This window comes from Ahaetulla prasina, chromosome 1, assembly GCF_028640845.1.
Source record: "Ahaetulla prasina isolate Xishuangbanna chromosome 1, ASM2864084v1, whole genome shotgun sequence".
Classification (NCBI taxonomy): Eukaryota; Metazoa; Chordata; class Lepidosauria; order Squamata; family Colubridae; genus Ahaetulla; species Ahaetulla prasina.
The window spans coordinates 33116676-33135695 of NC_080539.1; the positions used below are offsets into that span (position 1 = coordinate 33116676).

Here is a 19020-nt window from a genome sequence, read left to right on the forward strand (position 1 = left end):
TGTTTGTTTTGTAGAAGCGGAAGGGGAATCTGCTCAGAGTACTGAAGCAACTTGCTAAGTAGAAGCACCTTGCTCTCTCTCCTCCTTCCTCCCTCCCGTTATTTTTATTTTGTAATTTGATAGCACGTCATTCTGTTGCAATATAGCTTTTGAAAGAGATGTGGTAGAATTTAATATGCTAATTGCTGTTAATGTCTTGGGAATCTCTCCTTTCCTTTGTGCCTCTCAAATCAGCTCAGGAAGATTGTGAGACGCATAAGAGATTAAACCCAAATTTTGTCTGTTGACATAGTTTCTTCTGAGGGAAACATACCATTCTGTCTTCCATTAGTAACATGATTCTTCATTTTTAAGATCACATGTTGCAAAAATAATCACATTTGTTCTCAAGTGGAGGATAATAATGATGACTATTAAAAGCTTGGGGTGGGGGAACTCTTCCAACCCATTTTGATAAATGCTTTAAACTAGGGGTCTCCAATCTTGGTCCCTTTAAGACTTGTGGAATTCAACTCCCAGTCTTAAAGGGACCAAGGTTGGAGACCCCTGCTTTAAGCCATTTATATGTTTTAAGCCATTTTAAGCTAGATAATGTCACCAAGACACTATTCTCAATAGCAATAGCACTCAATAGCATTTAGACTTATTTACTGCTTCATGTGTTTTACATCCCTCGCTAAGCTAAGAGGTTTACAGAGTCAGCATATTGTCCCCAACAATATGGGTCCTCATTTTACTGACCTCGGAAGATTGGAAGGCTGAGTCAAAGTTGAGCCAGTGAGACTCGAACTGCCGAACTGCTGGCAGCCAGCGGTCAGCAGAATTAGTGTGTAATACTGCATTCTAACCACTATGTCACCATAGCTCTTGATTCAGTTAGATGTCAATTGAATTGCTGGCATAAAAGCAAACTGGGAAAAATAAAAAGAGAATGGATAAATAGAATAGAATAGAATAGAATAGAATAGAATAGAATAGAATAGAATAGAATTTTTTATTGGCCAAGTGTGATTGGACACACAAGGAATTTGTCTTGGTGCATATGCTCTCAGTGTACATAAAAGAAAAGATACCTTCATCAAGGTATGCATAGAGTGATGTGCTTTTTAACATTTTTGCCAGAAATAAATATACATAGAGTACCAAAAACAGTTTTTTCCCTTACACTTATAACATTAGATTTAGGATAAATAAAGGAGTACTCTGTATGGCTTATGGTTAACTTATGGCAAGATAAGGCGAAGATGGCATAGCATACTTAGTTTGAAGACTTGTGTTTTAAAGGTGGTTTATTCCTAGCTGCTGTGAAAATGCAGGAATTTTTCTCTGCTATGTGTGAGCTTCTTAAGACATTTGATTGGTCATTGTGGGATAAACGGATCCTTAATCTATTGGTAGGATGGGTGGCTACTATTAGAGTAGCTGACTTACAAGCTTAACTATGTTACAGTACAGGGTCATAATGACTTTGACTTTCTTGCTAAACCAATATGATAGATGAATAATCAACTCTTTGTATACTGCGGCAATCCAGAGATTCCATGCCAATTGCTACAAATGGGAATATGTACTTAGATCAGTATAGCTGGTCGAAGTGACCTGTTTATTATAACATTTTGTCCTTGTAGTCATATCAGATTTTGAAATCCTTAGGAAGAAGAGAACTACAGCCTTTGCCTGCAGACACAGATATTTAGGAAATTAAATGTTCTGACCTTTCTTCTTAAAGTGGTTCTTGTGTCCATTTTGAACGTTTTCTGGAATAAAACAGACATGTTGTACTCTTATCAGGCTATGGATCAATACCATTTGCTGTAGAGAATTAGAGTGCTAGACAAAAAAAAATTGTGCATTTGGGTTAGCTATATAATCGTTTGTCATGGCAGTGTGGTATTTAATAAAGTGAAGAGAGAGACTGTCCACTTTAACTAGTTAATATGTTAACTGTAAGAAGCAGCTGTGATTTAATTCCTTATTGAGAATGTTACTGAGTTTCTGTTCACTGTATGCTCTTTTAAAATCCTGTGAAAATAACATATGCTTTAGGTTCTTCTCCCCCAAGAGAAAAGTAATCTTTGGGTGAGCATCTTTTTTCATGCTGGTATGCTCATCTGTTTATATCTTTTTTGCCTCTAGCTCCCTTCTCATGATTCTACTCTTTTCTCATATCTCTTTTATCTCTGACCTCCCCCACAATAGGAAAAATAATGCATCTGTACTAAAAAAAATTGCCTAAGGAATTAATTTATCTTCTCTTGCTGTGCTCTGGAAGTAGAGGACAAAAGCAGTAGAGACTTAGTTCCTTAAAAGTATTACTTTACTCTGATTCTTGAGGACATTTCCAGTGCTGAGATAAACTGAAATGCTAAAGGAAGTTGTATAAATAAAACTAATTAATTTATGAGGGTTAGGCTTGGTAAGAAATGAATGTGGATTAAAATTAAAGTATTACATAGTGGCGTATTTCAAGTAAAACTGATAGAAACTTGCAAGATAGAACTTTATAAAAAGATCATTTGAATTGGAAAAAACAGTAAAATAAACAAAATTAAATCTTACTCGAATGGAAAGGATGGATTTGCTTAGTTTTGACTCCTTCATAAAATCTGGTTTACTTTTGAGATTGCCATACTGATGTTTTTTTTTGGGGGGGGGGTGTTGTTCCAGATTTTATGGATCAATTTTTACTTTTATGGTAATGTGTTTATAATAGCAAAAAATGACTTTGCTCCCAACTTGTCCAGGTAACAGCTTCTGATAACAATTTTACTGTACATGCAAAATTTGATTGTGACTCCACAATTCAGGAATCTGTCCCCTGTAGGGTTAGACCTGAGTTGCAGGATGCAAATGTAGTACTTAGTTCTGAAACTAAGGGATGATACTAAAAGTGCATTGAACTGCCTAATAAACTTACTAATGGCCTTTTGTTTTTGCTGGTTTAGAATTCATTAACATTTAAGAATTTAAGAATGATGTCAGCCAGGATACAGCTTGATTTATCTGTCATCAGTGAGGTAGATTACATTGTGCTGGGGAAAATTTCTACATTTATAGAGATCCCTGCTGACTTTCATTTATGTGTTACTGGAAAAATGAAGTTTAGAAATGCCCAGAAAGCATTTGATTACATTTGTGGTATAGAAAAATGTACTTTTGTGGGAATTATTTTTGCCTTGGTTTATACCGTTTTGTGTTCTTAGGTAGACTTGGCAAAGTTGAATTGTTTCGTTACTTAGAAAGCAATGAAGGCTTTGGATTAGACCTAGAGAGTTTGAACCCTAACCATTCCATATGAAATTTCTTTCACTGGTCTGGAACCAATCCAATCTATACTATGTACAACTAAGAAATAAGTAAAAGATATTTAGAACTTTGATATTATTCACATTTTATTTATATTAAACTAGTAATGTGTTCGAGCTACAGTGCTATTTCATTTTTAATTAAATAAAATGTATAAATTGCTGCAGATTAGGCTAGGAGAGATATTGTTGGTAAGTGTGGAATATATATAATAAAGGTCAAGCCAAGCAAACAGCAACAAGTTGGCAGACAATCACAGATAGACTGTACAGTCTTTTAGGATACACATTTAGAATTTTGAGGAAGGGTCAAAGGCAGTGGTGAAATCCAATTTTTTTTTTATTACCGGTTCTGTGGGTGTGCTTGGAGGGTGTGGCTTGGTGGGCATGGCAGGGGAAAGATACTGCAAAATTTCCATTCCCACCCTACTCCAGGGGAAGGGTATTGCAAAATCTCCATTCCCACCCCACTCGGGGGCCAGCCAGAGGTGGTATTTGCTGGTTCTCTGAACTGCTTAACTCTATAATCTCTATAAACCGCTATCGGTTCTCCGAAGTTCTCAAAATTTCTGCTACCAGTTCTCCAGAACCTGTCAGAACCTGCTGGATTTCACCCCGGTCAAAAGCATGATTACACAAAGTCTATTTATAATATAAAGTTCCTCCTTGGAGTCAACCCCAGGTTTCCACATATCTTGTTTCCATCTCCAAGCCTCTCCAAAAGCCAGAGAGCAATAATGTGAATAGTTTTGGACTGTTTTGTGCTTTTGGATCGATAAAATATCCCTTTATTTTCCTTTGTTTTCTTGATGTAATGAGGAATGCTAGTTTCTGCCATCCATCTTCACCATATTGCTCATTTTCATGAGCCGAGGGTCCAAAGCAGGGGTGGGGGGGTGGCGGTTGTTATCAAGGAGGATCTAGAGCCGAGGGAGACCACTATTCCTCAGATTGCCGGTTGTGAATCCCTCTATGTGCGGTGGGGCTATAGGAACCAGTTGGGCTTGGTGATCGCATACCTGGCTCCTTGCTGCGTGACCACAGCCCTGCCTGAGCTGTTGGAGGTACTTGCTGCTGTGGCGGTTGAGACCCCCAGACTTATAGTCATGGGGGATTTCAACCTGCCATCAGCTGGCTTGTCATCGACGGCAGCTCGGGAGTTCTTGGCTTCCATGACGGCCTTGGACCTGATTCGAGTAAATGATGGCCCTACGCACACGGGGGGAGGCACACTGGATCTGCTTTATATCTCTGGACAGTGGTTAAATGATCTGGTATTAGATGAGTTAGTAACAGAACCAATGTCATGGTCGGATCATTTTCTCCTTCGCCTAGACTTCCGAACCGCCATTCACCACCGCAGGGAGACGGAACCTACACAGTGGTTCCGTCCCAGGCGCCTGATGGACCCCGAGAGGTTCCTGACGGAGCTTGGGCCATTCCCTGAGGAACTGGCCCACGGCACGACTGAGGAACTGGTCGTGGCCTGGGAACAGGCCGCGGCCGGGGCCTTGGACCGTGTCGCGCCTTTGCGGCCTCTGACCCGGCGTAGATCTCGACCGGCCCCTTGGTTCTCTGAGGGGCTGAGGGAGATGAAACGCCGGAGAAGGCGCCTGGAGAGCACCTGGAGGTCCAGTCGCTCCGAAACTGATCGGACACTAGTTAGGTCCTATTCTAGGACCTACCTAGTGGCAATGAGGGAAGCGAGGCGTTCCTACGCCTCCACCCTCATTGCGTCGGCAGATAACCGCCCGGCCGCCCTGTTTCGGGTGACCCGCTCTCTCCTACATCAGGAGGTGCGGGATGACCCTTTGCAGGGACGAGCCGAGGAGTTTAGCGGTTATCTATACGATAAAATCGCTCAGCTGAGGGACGGTCTGGATCGAATTTGGGATGATCCAAGCGAGGGAGAGGAGGCACGTCTTGTTGAGTCCATTTGGGATGAGTTTGACCCTGTGGCTCCGAGGGCGTGGACAGGTTGTTGGGGAGGCTTCACGGCACGACATGTTTACTGGACCCGTGCCCTTCCTGGCTGGTACTGGCCACTCAGGAGGTGACACGAGGCTGGCTCAGAGGATTATCAACGCTTCTTTGTTGGAAGGGGTTTTCCCTGCCGCCTTGAAAGAGGCGGTGGTGAGACCCCTCCTTAAGAAGCCCTCCCTGGACCCAGCTATTTTGGGTAATTATCGTCCAGTCTCCAACCTTCGCTTTGTTGCGGAGGTTGTAGAGAGTGCCGTGGCGCGACAGCTACCCCAATACCTGGATGAAGACGTCTATCTAGACCCGTTCCAGTCCGGCTTCCGACCCGGATACAGCACGGAGACAGCTTTGGTCGCATTGGTGGATGATCTCTGGAGGGCTCGGGACAGGGGTTATTCCTCTGCCCTGGTCCTATTAGACCTCTCAGCGGCGTTCGATACCATCGACCATGGTATCTTGCTGCGCCGGTTGGGGGGATTGGGAGTGGGAGGCACCGTATATCGGTGGTTCTCCTCCTATCTCTCCGACCGGTCGCAGACGGTGTTGACAGGGGGGCAGAGGTCAACCGCGAGGGCCTCACTTGTGGGGTCCCTCAGGGTCGATTCTCTCGCCTTCTGTTCAACATCTACATGAAGCCGTTGGGTGAGATCATCAGTGGTTTCGGGTGACCCGCTCTCTCCTACATCAGGAGGTGCGGGATGACCCTTTGCAGGGACGAGCCGAGGAGTTTAGCGGTTATCTATACGATAAAATCGCTCAGCTGAGGGACGGCCTGGATCGAATTTGGGATGATCCAAGCGAGGGAGAGGAGGCACGTCTTGTTGAGTCCATTTGGGATGAGTTTGACCCTGTGGCTCCCGAGGACGTGGACAGGTTGTTGGGGAGGCTTCACGGCACGACATGTTTACTGGACCCGTGCCCTTCCTGGCTGGTACTGGCCACTCAGGAGGTGACACGAGGCTGGCTCCAGAGGATTATCAACGCTTCTTTGTTGGAAGGGGTTTTCCCTGCCGCCTTGAAAGAGGCGGTGGTGAGACCCCTCCTTAAGAAGCCCTCCCTGGACCCAGCTATTTTGGGTAATTATCGTCCAGTCTCCAACCTTCGCTTTGTTGCGAAAGTTGTAGAGAGTGCCGTGGCGCGACAGCTACCCCAATACCTGGATGAAGACGTCTATCTAGACCCGTTCCAGTCCGGCTTCCGACCCGGATACAGCACGGAGACAGCTTTGGTCGCATTGGTGGATGATCTCTGGAGGGCTCGGGACAGGGGTTATTCCTCTGCCCTGGTCCTATTAGACCTCTCAGCGGCGTTCGATACCATCGACCATGGTATCTTGCTGCGCCGGTTGGGGGGATTGGGAGTGGGAGGCACCGTATATCGGTGGTTCTCCTCCTATCTCTCCGACCGGTCGCAGACGGTGTTGACAGGGGGGCAGAGGTCAACCGCGAGGGCCTCACTTGTGGGGTCCCTCAGGGTCGATTCTCTCGCCTTCTGTTCAACATCTACATGAACCCGTTGGGTGAGATCATCAGTGGTTTCGGGGTGAGATACCAGCAGTACGCTGATGACACCCAGCTGTACTTTTCCACCCCGGACCACCCCAATGAAGTTGTTGAAGTGCTGTCCCGGTGCTTGGAAGCCGTACGGGTCTGGATGGGGAGAAACAGGCTCAAGCTTAATCCCTCCAAGACGGAGTGGCTGTGGATGCCGGCACCCCGATTCAGTCAGCTGCAGCCGCGGCTGGCTGTTGGAGGCGAGTTATTGGCCCCAAAGGATAGGGTGCGCAACTTAGGTGTCCTCCTGGACGATCGGCTGTCGTTTGAAGATCATTTGACGGCCGTCTCCAGGGGGGCCTTCCACCAGGTCCGCCTGGTTCGGCAGTTGCGCCCCTTCCTTGATCGGGATGCCTTATGCACGGTCACTCATGCGCTCGTTACCTCTCGCTTGGATTACTGTAATGCTCTCTACATGGGGCTCCCCTTGAAGTGCACTCGGAGGCTTCAGTTAGTCACGTAGCTCCCATGTAACACCGATCCTGCGCAGGCTGCACTGGCTGCCTGTGGCTTTCCGAGTGCACTTTAAGGTGTTGGTTATGACCTTTAAAGCGCTCCATGGCTTAGGACCTGGGTACTTACGGGACCGCCTGCTGCTACCACATGCCTCCCACCGACCCGTACGCTCCCATAGAGAGGGACTTCTCAGGGTGCCGTCCGCCAAACAATGCCGGCTGGCGGCCCCCAGGGGAAGGGCCTTCTCTGTGGGGGCGCCCACACTCTGGAATGAGCTTCCCCCGGGTCTACGTCAAATACCTGACCTTCGGACATTTCGTCGCGAACTAAAAACATATCTCTTTATCCGCGCGGGGCTGGCTTAAATTAGTTTTAATGGGAAATTTTATTAATTTTTAAATGGGGTTTTTAGTATGGAAATTTTTAATCTCAGGCTAATTTAAATAAGTTTTTTAAATGGTATTTTAATCTGTATATTGTATTGTTTTATTTTGCCTGTACACCGCCCTGAGTCCTTCGGGAGAAGGGCGGTATAAAAATCAAATAAATAAATAAATAAATAAATAAATTTTGGAGCCTCACCATTTCATTCTGAAGTGCTCATAGCCACCTGAAAGTAATGTTAATTTTTAAAAAGATGAATCTATCAAGTACTTTTGCAGAATGAAACATGCATTCACAAAAGTGCAGAGAGGCATCATATTGCTCACCATAAATATTGGTGGGCAATTAGGAAGTATATATAAATTAATTAACCTCATTCAGGATTTACAGTTTACTTTTTGTTATGTTGACGTTCAAGACATCATTTGATTGCACGGACATCCCATTGTGGGCTGAACCAGCTTTATACTCAAAGCTTTCTCCTTGAGCTTTATGTATGTCAGTGAGCTAATCAGTCAGGATCTAGAGTATTTTTTACAAAGTTTTTGATTTTCTGAGCTCACATAACCCTTCATTTTTATGTGAACTTTTCCATTAGAAGGTCTGCTTCTGTTTTTGCATTCACTTTGAGCTACAGTGCAGTACTGGGGGTACATTGTAGGTTTGTCAGCCTCCTTAACGGAAAATGGTATTGGAGTCTATGCTGTTGTAATTGGGATGGCTTCTAATGATGCCAGAAAAGGAAAGTAATTATGGTATTAAAGCCCATTTATAATCACTGAAACCAACCAACTACCCCGTCCATCAAAAAGTATTTTCCCAGGTTTGTTGGATCTATATAACACTGGCCTGAATATTTCTGAGGTGAATATTGTTGCGACATTAAAATGCACATGGAACTACAGCATGATGCATGCCAGATGGTTCTCTGGAAATCGACCTCTGGGAGAACTGGCACTACAGGTAGAGATCAAAGCAAGAAGTAGTCTTTCAATGGGGAAAGGCACAATTGAGCATGTGGCACAGTTGAGGCAAAAAACTAATGGCAAGAAGCACTGGATATCAATCAATCTTTGCTTGCCTGAACAGATAGAGTTCAAGATAGAGACAGGCAAACATTTTGCATGTTTTGTTTTTAGAGGACAAAGCGTAAATTGGATAGAGTGACGGCACATAGTGGACAGAGCCAGCATGTTATGGATTTTGCTCTCAATTGGGGATGCTTTTCCTTTTAAAATAATCTTGAGGAGCCTATTTCGAAGCTTATTACTGTTTTCATTTGCTTCAAAACAGCAGGAAACCAGACCAGTGATTTTTGGTAATTGTAATTCGAAGATAGCCTGGGAATTTCAGAAAAGAGTGCTGGAGGTTCTCCTGTGCGCTGCTTAGAGAGTCCAAGCAACTTCATCTGATTGGCCAGAGACTGAGTTGGAATTTGTTTAACCACACCTCCTCCTTCCTGCTGAGCTCCAGTTTGTTAACTCAATCAGCCTAGAAAGACTTAAAATCGTTAGCTCCATTGCTTGGACTTCCTAAACAACACAATTCCAGGAGAAAGATCAATGACAAAAAGACAGTAGCTGCAGAAAGACCTTGCCACGGCGACAGCAGCTTGTTGCCGAGCGCCTGGCCGAGCGCCGCTCAGCTGAGTCACTAAGTACAGTGGTGGCGTTTTTTCCTGCTCCAGCTGGCCTGCGCATTGCATGGAGTTGCTAGGCATTTGTTCCGGACCGAGGAGATTGTCTAATAGTGAGTGGCAGCCGGCATAGTGCACAGGAAGCCGTGGTGTCGGCTTTGTGCTTACTGGGGATTGAAGAGCAGGTCCATGGTGTTGGATATGCGTTTGTCCTTTGGCTACACCGCAGAATACTTGGCGCCTAGGAAGCCATGGTGTGAGCTTCACGCCATTTTGAATTGTCCCCCCATAATTTTTTTGCCGCTCACATACCATGGTGTCAGCTTGGCGCTGGTCCAATTCCTGAGCCACCAACATTTTAGGAGGATTATCTCAGACGTCTTGGGACAATAAAGGAGGATTTAATTGAGCTGAAGCTCTCGAAACTCCCAATTCAACATAAGGCCTCCTTTCTTCCAAAATGATGGATCATAGCCATTCTCCTTCCCATGCCTTCGTATCCTTCTCCCTTGAGCACCAGCCCTCGGAAGCTCTGGCCCCTAAGAGAGGGAGATCAAGGACCAAGGGACCTTCCACCAGGTCCAAGTCCTCTGCCCCAGCATCCTCTTCCTCTGCTTCAGAAAAGGATGCCAGGATAACGCATGTTAGAAAAGCAATTTGACAAGGCCCAGAGAAAGGCCGAGGCTTGCAAGAATCCTGCCATTCCAGAGGGGAGCAGTAATGCCCCACAGGTAGTAATGCCCCACAGGCAGAAATCTTAATTCAGGTCCATCAACCAGATCAGTTAGACTGGTCCCCCAACATTTCAATTGAGAGACATGAATCTCAGGTAGTGGCCATGGATACTCCTTTGGAAGTAACCAACCAGGAATTGGGGCCCTCCCATCATCATAGGCATTCTCGCCCCTCTGCCACCTTTACTCCTACCGTGGCCGGAGGAAGAGCATAACTGCTATGTCACAGGAAATTTGTGACATGATTGTACAGACTATTTCAAAGGGCATTGATGCAGTTCTCATACAAAGGGGTATTTTGGCCCCATTACCAACGACAGAGCCTGGTCAACGGGTTCCCCATCCTATGGGTCATCTGGACAGGGACTATTTACAGGAGCCTCACTTTCCTTCACCTTCGCATCATAGCGACTTGTCGCTTATGGGTGAAGCAGATATGGCAGAATATAATCTTTGCAAGGATGAAGGAGTCATCCTGGACAAACCTGTTGCCACGGGGCTCTTCCGCCATGACCTATTTAAAGCCTTATTGCATAAGGCTAATATGGGGGTTCTCATGGGGCACTCTGAGGGATCTTCGGACACTCATGATCCCACTAACTTTCTTTTCACTGAGCCAGTCACAGAGCAGGAGGCCATTCCATCACCTAAGCTCTTCGTCAATGTTATACAAAGACAGTGGACTCAGCCCAGGTCTATTTCTGCTTCTAGCGGCATGGACAGAAAAATGTATACAGTGGAACAAGAGCTTGAGGAGCTCCTGAAACTTCCAACCGTTGATGTTCCAATGGCCAGTTTGGCCTCTTCTAACATCCTTCCTTCTGATTCGGCTGAGGGCCTGAAAACTGAGGACAGAAGGGCGGAGCTATATGTTCATAAGACCCAGCAAGCAGCTGCCTGGGCTATTCAATCGGCCACAGTGGCATCCTTCACCAGGATGTCCTTAATTTGGCTTCGACAAATGCAGTCCCGTGCATCCCCGGAAGACACTCGCTTGCATGAGGACATAAATAAACTGATCGTGGCAGCCAAGTATTCCACAGATGCAACCCTTAATTCAGCAAAATTTGCCTCATGGTCCCTAGCCTCCAATGTCATCTCCAGACACCTCTTATGGCTGAGGCATTGGCAAGCAGACATGGAGACAAAATGGCATTTGGCAGCCCCATTTAAGGGCAGTTCCCTCTTGGGGAGGCCCTGGACCCAATTTTAGTAGAAGGTAGGGACAAGAGGAAGGTAATTCTTCACATCTACAGAATGTCAGATAGAAGGCTTGCCTTTTCCTATCTCAGGCAGCCTTTTTGTACGCATGATACCGGGTTCCAAGTCCCGGTCTACCAAAGGCCCTTCCAACAGACCATGGAAAGGGCCCAGGACAGACAGCCCTTTCGGGACCATACCAGGCAGCCACAGGCCAGACGTCCCTTTTGGGGAGCCAGCTTCTGGTCCTACCGGCCAACCAAGTGATTGCTCTGACCCGAGTCCCATCAGAGGTCGTCTGGGCAGGTTTGCCAGCCGATGGCAGTACATGACCACCAACACTTGGGCCTTACAAACAGTGACACTAGGGCTCACCCTAGAGTTCAGTTCCGAACCCTCAAGGAGGTTCGTACAGTGTTCATTGTCAAAGGACGCCACAAAGAGATCTCTGATGGAGATTGAAATCCAGCATCTGCTAGCCATCCAGGCCATAGAACCAGTATCACTACTACATTAGGGTTCCAGCTTCTATTTGATTCTCTTCTTGGTGCAAAAGAAATAGGGGAAAGCAGGGCCATCCTAGATCTGAAGAAACTGAATGTACACATAAAGTACAGATGTTTCAAAATGCAATCCCTGCATACCATCCTGGGATGCATCAGCCAGGGAGATCTCTTAACATCAACAGATCTCCGGGAAGCTTACCTCCACATTCTGTGACCATCTCACAGGAGATTCTTCAGGTTCTGCTATGCGGGGGTCCACTTCCAATACAGGGCTCTGCCCTTCGGACTCTCCTCCACGCTCCCGAACGTTCACAAAGCTGCTGGATGTGGTAGTGGCTCACCTACAGGTGACACCCATCAGAATACAATGTTACCTGGACAATATATTGATTCAGTCGTTCTCTCCCCAACAGGCGAGGTGGGATCTCCAGGTTATGATACAATCCCTCCAGGAATACGGTTTTTCCGTGAACTTAGAGAAGAGCCACATGATGCCATCCACCAACCTAATCCATCTGGGAGCAAGGATCAACACTCAGACCTGCCAGGTCTTCCTTTCCAGAGAACGTCTATCCAGCGTTCATGCCACAGTGAGGCAGGTCAAATTCCTCAGAAGAGTTCCACTGGTGCTTCTTTCCCAATGATTGGGCAAGATGATATCCTGCCTGGCGATCATGCCTTGGGCGAGATTACACTCGCCACTTCAGTGGCTTCTCTTACCAAGTCAAAGGGCAGCAACGCCAATACATGAATCAAGGTACTCCTGAGTGTACTCAGATCCTTGGAGTGGTGGACGTTGGCAGCCATGGAGAAAGGCTGTTCCTTCAAGGAACCCCATCATCTAGTCTTGACCATGGACACCAGCCTCTTTTGCTGGGGAGCTCACCTACAAGATCGGGTGACTCAGGGTTGTTGGTCGGCAAGAGACCTCCTAAACGACATCAGTTGGCTGGAATTGAGGGCTGCACATCTGGTGCTCTGACATTTCCAGAGTCAGCTATCAGGTCATCACATGTTACTACTGACAGACAACTTTACAAGGCTCATGTGAACCATAAGGGAGGTACCCGCTTCAGGGTGCTGATTTGCGGAGCAGTAGAGATAGGTCTGTGGATGGAGAAACATCTACTCTCCCTATAGGCAGAGCACATCTCTGGGATTTCCAACACCCAAGCAGACTGTTTGAGAAGAACAACCATTGATCAGTCAGAATGGCAGCTGCACCCAGACCTATTCCTCCACCTGACAACCAGATTCGGTGAACTCCAGATAGACCTCTTTGCCAGCCCAGCAAATACGCAACTTCTACAGTTTTACACCAGATTCCAGACACCGGGAGCCGAAAGATCAATGCCTTCCACTGCCGGTGGTGTCAGGGCCTCCAATATGACTTCCCTCTGACCCTTCTGATACCAAGGGTCGTCCAAAAGATCCTGGAGGAGAGTACGGAGGTCTTTCTCATTGTCCCTTACTGGCCCAGACAGACCTGGTTCGCGAACCTTTTGATCCTATCAATTGCTCATCCCTGGAGGATTCCTGCAGACAGGATCTCCCTCAGGCAGGGGGCCATTCTCCACCCAGAGCCCCAGTAGCTCCAGTTGGCCGCCTGGCACTTGAAAGGGAGATCCTGAGGAGGGACCGATTCTCTAGGAAAGTAATCTCTACTATCCTGGCTTCTCAACATCTGTTGACAACCCCTATTTACGATGCCATGTGGTCTTCCTTTTGCCACTGGTGCTCCAGGAAGGGACTAATCCCAACATCAGCATCCATCCCAAATATTTTGGACTTACTTCAAGAAGGGTTAGACATGGGATTATCCACAAATACACTCCACAGACAGGTAGCTGCATTGGCAACTATTCTAACCTGTGAAAGGGCTACAACCCTTTCTCAACATCCATGGGCTTGTAGTTTCCTGGAAGGGGCTTCCAATCTAAGTCCTCCCCCAGTGCACAGATATCCCTCTTGGGATCTGTGCCTAGTGTTACAAGTGCTCACCTCCTACACCGTTCGAGCCCCTGGGGTCTACCAGTCTCAAGCTTCTGACCTTCAAAGTCACCTTTCTCATAGCTATCACATCAGCTCGAAGGATTTCTGGGCTGGGGGCTCTCTCTGTGAGAAAGGACTTGCACATATTTCATCCAGATCAAGTTATTCTTCGTCTAGATCCTACGTTTCTACCAAAAATCAACACCTGGTTCCACAGAGCCCAGGAAGTCATCTTATCTGATTTTTGTCCAAACCCCAGGCATCCTAGGAAACGACGGTAGCGCTCCTTAGGTGTACAGAGGGCACTTTGTAAATACATCAACAGGATGACGCCTTTCAGAAAGACGGAATTGTTATTCATCTCCTTTCAGCCCAGATCCCTGGCACTCCGTCCATCATCGGTCGATGGCTCAAGCCAGTATCTCCATGGCCTACGATCATCAGGCCTGACCACAGCCCGGTTGCATTATGGCCCATTTGATATGAAGCAGCGGCTTGGGCCACCTAGGTTTATATCTTAAAAATTGCAGGGCGGCAACCTGGGCCTCCGCTTCGCCCTTCATCCAGAACTACAAGCTGGACAAGTTTGCCTTGGCTGAGGCAGCCTTTGGCTGAAGGGTCCTACTGCACGTTCTTCCAGTTGACAGGACTCTGGACACCTCTCCTTCTCACCCTAGGGATATTTAGCTTGGGTATATCCCATTGCTTAGACTCTCTAAGAAGCGGACAGGAGAAGAAACGTTGTTCTTACCTGAACGTTCATTCTATGTGCGCTTCATGAGAGCCCAACCCCTCCCTATTTCTAATTGGGTCCAGGATCCAGGACAGAATGTGTTTTCCTTACAGATTACGTCCTCTCCAGATCCAAACCCTCATTAACAAACTGGAGCTCAGCAGGAAGGAGGAGGTGTGGTTAAACAAATTCCAACTCAGTCTCTGGCCAATCAGATGAATGTAACACCCATTGCTTGGACTCTCATGCAGCACACATAGAATGAACGTTCAGGTAAGAGCAACGTTCCCTTTATCCACGAGGTTTCAGGTTTGGGCAAACAGCGCTTGTCTTTGAAGTGATTTAATGTTGGCCGGCCATAACCAGGAAGAGTTGTAATTTGGAGAACAGGTCATAATCACTTTTGCCAAGGCTGTTATAACTTTGAACTGTCAATAAATAATTGGACATAACTTAAGGACTACTTATATGTTTGTATTATGTTGTATTATTATTGATGTTGTTTTAATTGTTTATTGGGAACTGCCCAGAGTTTGAAATAAGATGAGTGGCTATATAATTGTTTGAAATAAATAAAATGGCTGCATGTAAAGCTACCTTAGGGGAACATTCATTGTACCTGTTAGAAAATATATTTCTTTCAAATAATTGATTGGTATTGTTGGAGATCCTTTGATCTCCCACAATACCGATAAGATGCTAACTAAGCAAGACCCCCTATAAAAAACTGATTTATCTTCTATGCTTCTTAATTGACTGTACCTCAACTTCCTTATGACATTTTATGACCGTAATAAATATTTGGTTTGAAATCATCTTACTTTTGAAAATAGGTGACTTAAAAACTTTTCTATATACCTAAGATTAGGGAGAAGTGCCTGCAGGAAGATTTTTCAGAGTTTAGTCTTTGTTAAGAATATGGTTCTAGCAAGATGTATGTGGTATAAGGTCCCCGACTGAAGTACGGGATTGGATTAGAAGACCCTCCAAGATCCTTTCCAATCCTGTTATTCTGTGCTCTAAAGCGGGGTCCCCAACCTTTCGGACCTCAGGGACCACTAAATGCATAATTTTAAATCCCATGGACCACTTATATGATCTGCCTAATGACCAGCTGGGTGGGCGTGGCTAGGTGGTCATGTGACTGGGTGGGCATGGCTGGGCCAACTCGATGTCACTCACATCCAGGGGTGCTTCATTGGCCTCTATTCACCCCTCCCCTGCCAGTCACTCCTTGCTTCCCCGCCCAGGCTCCTTAGGGCCCCAACAGGAAGCAGTTGTTGGAGCTAAGCAGCCACAACGAGAAAGAGTTGGCAAAACAGCTAGCTTAGTTCAAATTGGATCTGACTGAGAAGGAGGCTCAGCAGAAGCACCTCACTGAGGACTATGAGCATAGGCTTTCCAAGCAGAGGAAAGACTTGCGGGAGTGCAAGGCCAGGTACCGGCGCCTGGAGGCTCAGCGGGCTGAGATAGTCAGTCAGTTCCAGGCCATGATACAGTCCCACTGGAACAAGGGCCTCCGGCTCTTCGCCACCAGCACAATTTCCCACCAGCCTTTGCCCAAAGTCCCGCACCAGGAGGCTGAAGCAGACCCCAAGTTGGAATTTCTGCCCTCCTCCGACCCACACAAAAGACTCTCTGCAGCAACACAAATGTTCATTGCATGTATCTGGCCCAGGGACCATAGTTTGAGGACCCCCGATTTAGTGCAATATAAAAAAATGCAAATAATTTTTCTGAGGACCACCAAAATTTTCTCATTGACCATCAATGGTCCATGGACCAACAGTTGGTGACCACTGCTCTAAAGTCTCTTAATTCAAGTTATAGTTTAAAGTGCACTTTGCATGATCACCAGTATCATTTGAGCTGTAACATAGTTTAAAATTTTTTGCCATAGAGCCCCATCTAAAGCTCTTAACTAATTGTGTCACAATGTTTGCTTCTGTGTTACTATAATCTATTTACAGATCACATGAAATGCTCTTTGCAAGGTAGATTCAGCATACTGTGTTAAGGAACCATGGACATAAAATAGCCTAGCAAGAAGAACAGTGTTCCTTAAACTTTTTAAAGAAGTTGACTGCTTGTTGGGAAATGGCCTAGTTTTAAACTATTTCTTAGCTTGTTTTAGAACCACATACTGTTAAATGAAGGAATTTGTTGAGAGCTGCATTTTGCTGTTGTTGTTTTTTTAAAGTTAGCTTTCTCAATTTAGCTTCACTATTGAAAAGGTGGGGGTTTGGGAGGAAATAAGTAGTTTAAAATAGTAACTTTCTCATATGTTTGATATCACTGATTTGTTAGCATATTTTTAAAAGTGTATTAAGAGGCTAAAACAATAAGCATCTTGTTTTGGTTTTATTTTAGATGTTTCTGTTTCTCTCCTATGATCTAGTTTCTGTACTTTCCTGATTTTTTTACTTGCTTGTGCAGATTCCTGCATGCTAAAGCTTTCTTTAGCATGATTATATGCTTTGGGATGACAGCATTTCAAACATGAATTCTACATTTTCCATAAAAGTAAATGTTCAACGGTTCCTAATGTTTGGTCTCTCTGCCTCTCATTTTTTTACAGGGCCACAAATCTGCATAGCAGTAATTTATTGCAGGAAATTAAATCAAGGCTAACTGCAGTGTTTGGTCTTCAGAAATTTAAATCTTTGATAGCTGATTCAATTAGAATGCCAGCAGGTAAGTACATCAAGCCTTTGGTATTTACACAAAAAGAATTGTACCTTTTTGTTTTGTACTTCTGAATTTACTGTCCAAATGTGATACGTCATTCTACTGTGCATAATAGTATTTATGAAATAGCTATTGCCTTTTATATTGGAAGCTGAATATGAATGTGGCTTTGTGTTACCTGCTCAATTACTTTGAATTTGCCCATGGCCTTGAGCCTACACGAAGCACATGGTTTTGGAACAATTTTTAAAATCTGATTTTCTTCTAAAATAACATATCCTGATGTTTCCCATGTTATGCTTACCTTGGCAGTGTTTCAGCTAGATGCCTCTCTTCCTTAATATCTTCATACTTCATTAGAAAAAAAACCTATTGGACTTTTTCCATTAAGAGATCAAACCATCAATATTTGACTATTAAGATACATGCATATTTTACAGCCTCTCTCTGTGTTTACAATAGAATTTTTCAGCAATGTATAGTGCTGCTAAGAAAATGGAGTGAAGATGGAACGTTATGTATTGTAACAATGGAAGTGCAAGACTCTCTAAATACATCCTTGTATAATATAAATTATATAATGCAAGCATTTTTTCGCTATATGTAGCACTAATGGACAATAACTATTCTGTATATATATCTTGCTGCTACGCAAAGAACTGGACTACTGTTTTGCACTGAGGCCCTATGCTATGTTATATTCATAGAGGAAATCTTGGGTCTGGCAAAAGCAAGTCTTGTTCTAAGTTCTATAATGAAAAGGGACGGGGCAAACGTGGACAACTAAATACATTTTTGGGCCATCTGTTGTTTCCAAAGTATTATTGTAGGACCTGCATCTTCTCAAAATTTCAACATTCAAATCAGTGGTGGATTTCAAATTTTTTTTACTACCGGTTCTGTGGGTGTGGCTTGGTGGGCGTGGCAGGAGAAGGATAGTGCAAAATCTCCTTCCCCCCCAATCCAGGGGACGGTTCCTGCAACGTCCCCATTTCCTTCCGATCAGCTGGGACTTGGGAGGCAGAGAATAGTTAGGGGCGGGACCAGTCAGAATTTTTACTACCGGTTCTCTGAACTACTCAAAATTTCCTCTGGTCAGAACCTGCTGAAACCCACCTCTGATTCAAATGTATCTTTTTAATAGTTTTACAGCTGTTGAGAATCTGAATAGTGTATGTGCATATATCATTGTAAAAATTTCAACAGAATTAGCTAACCACAGGAAAGACTCATTTGTGTGGGTTGGCTTACTGTCACCATGCTTTCACAATGCACAACTTCCACTAGCTCCTCTTTTTCTTTGCCAGGCAGGTTTATGCATTCATTGTTGGCTAGGCTTGCTGTGTATCACTTATAAAGCTAACAGAATCAGAATTACTCTAAGACTGCTGACAATCATGGTGAGGTGATCATTTAAATAAGTTAGCAACACCTATCATGCTTTTGCCAACTCTTTGAAATAGTGCAGTTTCATATGTGAAGAATAAAGATAAAAACCAGGAACAGTGCATTGCACAGATGAAATGGTCAGAGAGGCCTTATCCAGCTCTTGTTAAGATGGATTTGTGTTTCATCTGCAGGAACAGAATCGCACTCCGCTGATGATCCTAGATTCTCTATTTTGATGAGATTTACATAATCGCTGTGGCTAGAAGCACTGCTACTGACTGAAGCTAGTATGTTAGCTATGCTCATTCTTAGAAGGGGTTAGTTTGGCACTGTGATTCATATTTTGGTTTATGATTCTGGGTTCTCTGTTAGTCTGTTCATGGGACTAGTCTAGAAGCTGGATGGAGGAGTGGATGAGGGAGGATACTTATGGGCTCCAGACACTTCTGTTTGGGAAGCCCTTG

At 45.0% G+C, this 19020-nt stretch overlaps 1 protein-coding gene across 6 annotated transcripts in view; it reads left to right on the plus strand.

The window, feature by feature from the left end:
* Nucleotides 1-19020, plus strand: part of NCOA1 (nuclear receptor coactivator 1) — a 323605-nt gene that overhangs the window by 31551 nt on the left and 273034 nt on the right. For all 6 annotated transcript variants that reach the window (XM_058164793.1, XM_058164792.1, XM_058164789.1 and 3 more), the window contains exon 2: nt 17058-17173. The gene's annotated coding sequence lies outside the window, so the exon portion shown is untranslated. The remainder of the gene's footprint in view (nt 1-17057; nt 17174-19020) is intronic.